At 36.8% G+C, this 6,426-nt stretch overlaps 1 long non-coding RNA gene across 2 annotated transcripts in view; it reads right to left on the bottom strand.

The window, feature by feature from the left end:
- LOC117282842 overlaps positions 1 to 5,850 on the bottom strand; it is a 13,294-nt gene extending 7,444 nt beyond the window's left edge. For both annotated transcript variants that reach the window (XR_004513750.1, XR_004513749.1), the window contains exon 1: positions 5,246 to 5,850. This is a non-coding gene — a long non-coding RNA (uncharacterized LOC117282842). The remainder of the gene's footprint in view (positions 1 to 5,245) is intronic.
- Between the last annotated feature and the right edge of the window lie 576 nt (positions 5,851 to 6,426).

Genomic DNA, 6,426 nt, shown 5'->3' with positions numbered 1-6,426 from the left:
CATGTCGTACTAAGCAAGGTATAAAAACAGTTGCTTTATGAGGAATTAGTTCGTACCATTGAATATTTGACGCAATAGACAAGGTGTCGCAGAAACCGATGTTGCTATAACCAAGTTTTACTGTATATTGTAAAATTACCAAACTGTAAGATTTTAAATTAATGATATTATTAAATAGATATTTATACAATGTCTTATTTTAACACGTAAACATTTGAGTTTTTTGCTTATAATATCAAATTAAATGCGACAGGAACCGAATAAAATGAATGTTTTTTGTTGTAAATGCAATCATTCTGTCCATACTGCTGAACAACATTGTTTTGGTTTGCTCAAAATTTCTTGTATATGTGACTGAGAATGTCAGAAATTTAAAATATGATTTTCACGATACGACAACCCTCTTTATCACGACAAAACATATCATGTGAAATAACAAACCTCTTCGTTTTCAAGATAATTATATGATTATATAGATATTTATTCAATGTATAATCTTAAAAAGGTATACATTTGAATTTCTTGCTTATAGTATGAAATTAAATATGACAGGATTCGAATCAAATAAAATTTTTTGTTGTAAATTCAATCCTTCTCTTCGTAATGCTGAACAACATTGTTTTGGTTTGCTCACATCTTCTTGTATATGTGACTGAGAATATCAGTATTTAAAGAACATGGTTCTCATGATGGGGACAACAATTATTAAATCGCCATAAATATATATTTCAAAATTACCAAACTGTACGGTTTCAAGTTAATTATATTACTATATATAAATAATTACATAATGTATTATCTTAGAAAATTAAACACTTGGGATTTTGCTTATAATATCAAATTAAACATGACACGAACACAATACACACAATATTTTTAGTTGTAGGTTCAATCGTTCTGCTGGTACTCCTGAAAATCATCGTATTTGTTTGTCCATATCTTCTTGTATACGTGACTGAGAATGTCAGTATTTTATGAACATGAGTGTCATGACGGGGACAACTGTCTGTAAGATCGCCATAAATATATCTTGTAAAATTAGCAAAATGTAAGATTTCAAGTTAATAATATTATTATATATTTTTTATATAATGTCTTATCTTAAGCACATAAACATTTGAGTTTTTTGCTTATAATATCAAAATATTTGCGACAGGGACCGAACACAGTGAATGTTTTTAGTTGTAGATGCAATACTTTTCTTCGTACTGCTGAATAAATTCGTTTTCGTTTTCTCATATCTTCTTGTATATGCGACTGAGAATGAGAGTATTTTAAGAACAGTAGTTTCACGATGGGATAAAATTCTTTATCATCGCTATAAATATATCTTGCGAACTAAATTATATGTATGTTATGAAGTTAAATTATATGCGTATTTAAATATCTATATCATGTCCTATTTTAACACGTAAACTTTTGAGTTTTTTGCTTATTATATCAAATTAAATATGACAGGAACTGAATACACTGAATGTTTTCTGTTGTAGATGCAATCGCCCTGCTGAACAACATCGATTTGATTTGATCATACATTCGTGTATTAGTGACTGATAATATCAGTATTTTATGAACATCAGTTACACAATGGGGACAACAGTCTTAATCATCGACTTAAATATATCTTTTGAAATTACCAAAAAGTACGATATCATCATAAATATATGTTTATATAAATATTTGTACAATATCTTAAAAACGAAACATTTGAGATTTTTCCTGATAATATAAAATTAATTATGACAGGAATCGAACACAATGAAGAATTGTAATTGTAGAAGCAATAGTTCTTCTCGTACTGCTGAATAACATAAGTATGGCTTGCTCATATCTTCTTGTATATGTGACAGAGAATGTCATTATTTTTAGAACATGAGTTCCAAGATGGGGACAACAGTTTTTAACATCCCCATAAATTTAACTTGCGAAATTACGAAAATGTACACTATCAACTTCTAATTATATTGTGACGTGTTGCGCAACGAAGGACCTCAGCTCCCCAGCGGAACGTGACGGTAACGTAGCGCTCTCGTAATAGGCGAGTCATCACCCCGCCACTCTCCCTGCGCTGACGTCACCAAGGGATATCACAGTTGCTAGGCAGCAGTCAAGAACTCCGGACAGCGTGGCTAGCAACACGGCATCAGAGTCCTCGAGCTACCTCCGAGAGTTCCGGGCAAGCCTACGAGTGAAAGTGTGTAATTCAGGGAGACTTGTATAGCTCCCGCGTTATTAATACGTGAAGACTACTGAAGATAGTGTGAAGAGATTTGGTTGTAGGGTTTGTAAAGTGTGGAAACCCGTAACATTGTTATAATTAATTGTAGCCGTTACTTATAGGTTGTTAAATAAACCAATTAACGATCTCTACGGCGTATTCAGTAACGAAGCACGTTACAATATGATTATATAGGTATTTATACCATGTCTGATATTAAACACGCAAAATTTCAGATTTTTGTTTATAATATCAAATTCAATATGACAGGAACCGAATACAATCAATGTTTTTAGTTGTAGATGCAATCGTTCTGTTCGTAAGGCTGAATAACTCCATATTTGTTTGTTTATACCTTCTTGTATACGTGACTGAGAATGTCTGTATTGTTGAACATAAGTGTCGAGGTGGGGAAAACAGTCTGGAAGATCGTCATAAGTATATCTTGTAAAATTAACAAACTGTACGATTTTGAGTTAATAATATTATTATATAAATTTATACAATGTCTTATCTTAAACATGTAAACATTTGAGTTTTTGCTTATATCAAATTAAATGCGACAGGGGCCTAATACAATGAATATTTTAAGTTGTAGATGCAATCGTTCTGCTCGTGCGGCTGAATAATATCGTTTGGTTTGCTCATGTTTCTTGCATATGTGACTGAGAATGTCAGTATTTTAAGATACATGCACGAAGGGGACAACAGACTCTAACATCGCCATAAATATATATTGTGAAATTACCAAAGGGTTCGGTATCAAGTTAATTATATGGTTACTTAAATATTTGTACAATATGTTATTTGAAACACGCAAGTATTTGAGTTTAATTCTTATAATATCAAAATAAATATGACGGGAACCGAATACACTGAATATTTTTTGTTGTAGATTCAATCGTTCTGTCTGTACTGCTGAATAACATCGTTTTCGTTTGCTCATATCTTCTTAAATATGTGACTGAGAATGTCAGTATATTAAGAATATGATTTTCATGATGGGGACAAAATTCTTTAACATCGTCATAAATATATCTAGTGAAATTAGAAACATGTTGAGTATCAAATTAAACTATATGATTATATAGATATTTATACAATATCTTATATTAAACAAGTAAACATTTGAGTTTCTTGTTTATAGTATCAAATTAAATATGACAGGAATCGAATACAATGAATGTTTTTATTTGTTGATGCAATCGTTCTGTTCGTACTGAATATCATCGTTTTGGTTTGCTCAGATATTCTTGTGTATATGACTGAAAATGTCAGTATTTTAAGATACATGAGTTGCGCGATGGGAACAACAATCTTTAACATCGCCATAAATACAAGGTCCGTATAAAATGTATCGGGAAATATCTTTCCCTTACTTGACTGTACACCGCAGCACGCTCGCACCGCGCAGACGTAGTAGGGGGGTCTAACCTTTAACACGCGCCAAGCGCCATTCGCCTGAGCGCGTTTGTAGAGGCCAGGCCGTGTTTTCAGTGGACCCCTGTCGAGTGAGTTGGTGCAAGCGCAGAATGCAGCGAACGATTGAACAGAGGTACGCCATCATGTTTTGTGTTGGACTGGGAAAATCGGGTACGGAGACGTTGGGCATGATTCGCCAAGTGTTCAAGGATGAAAGCATGTCACAAACTGCAGTTTTTAAGTGGCACAAGCTCTTCAAAAGTGGCCGAGAGAGTGTGGAGAATGAGCCCCGCGGTGGACGGTCGTCGACGTCAAGAACCGACGACAACATGCAACGTGTGCGTGACGTACTCAATTCAGACCATCGGTTAAGTGTGCGCATGATTGCAGATCGTGTTGGCATTGATAAGATGACGGTGCACACCATTATCACTGAAGATTTGGCGATGCGAAAGGTCTGCGCGAAACTCGTCCCGAAGGTCTTGACGGACGACCAAAAGCAGAGACGAGTGGCTGCTTGCGAAGACCTTCTGCAACGCGTTGAGGAAGACCCCGGCTTTCTGGACAACGTCATCACGGAAGACGAAAGTTGGATATTCGAGTACGACCTGGAAACAAAGCGTCAAAGTTCCGAATGGCACACTTCGGCATCACCTCATCCAAAAAAGTCGCGAATGAGCAAATCCAGAATGAAAACCATGCTCATCGTTTTCTTCGACGCCCAGGGGGTGGTCCACTACGAATTTGTACCTGAGGGGCAAACAGTGAATGGAGCTTTTTACCTGGAAGTGCTAAGAAGAATGAAGAGAAGGGTCAATCGGGTGATGCCAGCCATTGCCGGAAATTGGAAATTGCATCACGACAATGCACCCAGTCACACCTGCTCCAAGGTGACCGACTACCTGACAAAAAACGGCATCGCGACGGTACCCCAACCCCCCTACAGTCCCGACTTGGCACCAGCAGACTTTTTCCTGTTCCCGCAAGTGAAATCCTCCCTCAAAGGGCACCATCATGGGACCCTGAGTGCCGTCAAAGGGGCTTGCACGCGGACCCTTAAGGACCTTCCAGAATCCGCCTATAAGGGAGCCTTCTTGTCGTGGCAACGCCGTTACAAAAGTGTATCGATGCACAAGGGATGTATTTTGAAGAATTTTGAGGCACTGTAGCAATATCTGAAATAAATCTATTTTCCCGGAACTTTCCCCGATACTTTTTATACGGACCTTGAGAAATTACCAAACTGTTCGTTTTCAAGTTAATTGTATGACTATATAATTATTTGTACTATATCTTATTTAACTTAACGTGCCAGCGGGCCACTCTAGCGGCCGTCCCTTAACTGCCAGGCCATTTAAATTCGTTTCAGATACTATTACATGCTTATTTATAATAAATTCTACTCATCCCATTTTTGCAGTCAGATAACTGGAAAAATTCCTGGTTGTTGCATGATGAATGTATATTCTTGTGCAGGAACAATTTTATTTCTATCACAGCACATTATGAAGATAAAAAATATTTTTCGTACTTTTGTTAGAAAAAAAAACGAAACTTTGACTTTCAAGGATAATATCAACATCAAATATTTGAAAAAGTAATTACCTGTTGTTGTTTTCTGATAGCTCCATTCATTTTATATATGAGGTTAAAATTTGAAAACTGTACACCAAATAGTTTATTCATCATATCAATATTTGTAAAACACTGCAGTTCTCGTTCTCACTGACTGTGCACAAGTGAAAAAACATAAGTGGACTATGTACCACCGGTACATTTATGTTCAGGGATGTGGTGGAAAACAGATAAAAATATTGATTTTGGGTCATAGGTGCGGATGGGATATACTTTGATCCTTGCGTTTCTGTATAACAAAAATGGAGTTGGGCCTGAATATTACTCTCCTCAGCAACCTCCCCGTGAATGATTTCAACTGTGCCACCAAGGTCACTGTCACTTGTTTCACTGATGCGCTCAGGTGAACTGCGTCTCGTTTCGGCGGAGTTGATGTAGAAATTTCACTCCCGCTGCTGTTTGAAGAGATATTTTCATTGTCAGACAACTCAAAATCACTAACAACATCTTCTTCCATCAAACCGTGAATGTCAGCACCCTTCATTTATCTCCTAGCCATGGTAAAACACAAAAAAAATGGCACAATTGAAGCAGAATTTGAAACCAGGCAGACACAAAGGCCCTCACTGCACGTGTTCTTGGCTTGAAGGTCACGAGACTGGAACAGAATATAAGCTGAAGACCTATTCTACCAGCTGAAGTGAATTCAAGTGCCATCTATAGGCGAATAGGTAGAAATACAATGAAATCAAACCGACTTCGGAAGCCCATAGTGTCATCCGTTGCGATATTATTCACAGAGGGTATATTCTTAATGCAATCGATATAAAACCAGAGTTTCGTAGACTTCAAACATCGATCTACACAGTGGTATATAATAGCGCGACATTTGAAACCACAGAAATAAATTACAGGCGTTTAGAAACTGGTAGACAGCAGGGCCACCAGAGCGGCCCGCTGGCATTCTTCGCTTGTACTAGCTGGGCCGCTAGAGTGGCCCGCTGGCACTATAAGGGTTAAACACGAAAAAATTTGAGTTTTCCCTCATTATATCAAATGAAATATGACAGTAACAGAATACAATTGATATTTTTAGTTCTACGTCACTTGGTTCTGTTCGTACTGCTGAAGAACAATGATTTGTTTGCTCATATCTTCTTGCATATGTGACTGAGAATGTCAGTAATTATAGAACATGTGTTTAACGATGG

This window comes from Cryptotermes secundus, unplaced genomic scaffold, assembly GCF_002891405.2.
Source record: "Cryptotermes secundus unplaced genomic scaffold, Csec_1.0 scaffold789, whole genome shotgun sequence".
NCBI lineage: Eukaryota > Metazoa > Arthropoda > Insecta > Blattodea > Kalotermitidae > Cryptotermes > Cryptotermes secundus.
This window is presented reverse-complemented; position numbering and strand designations above follow the sequence as displayed.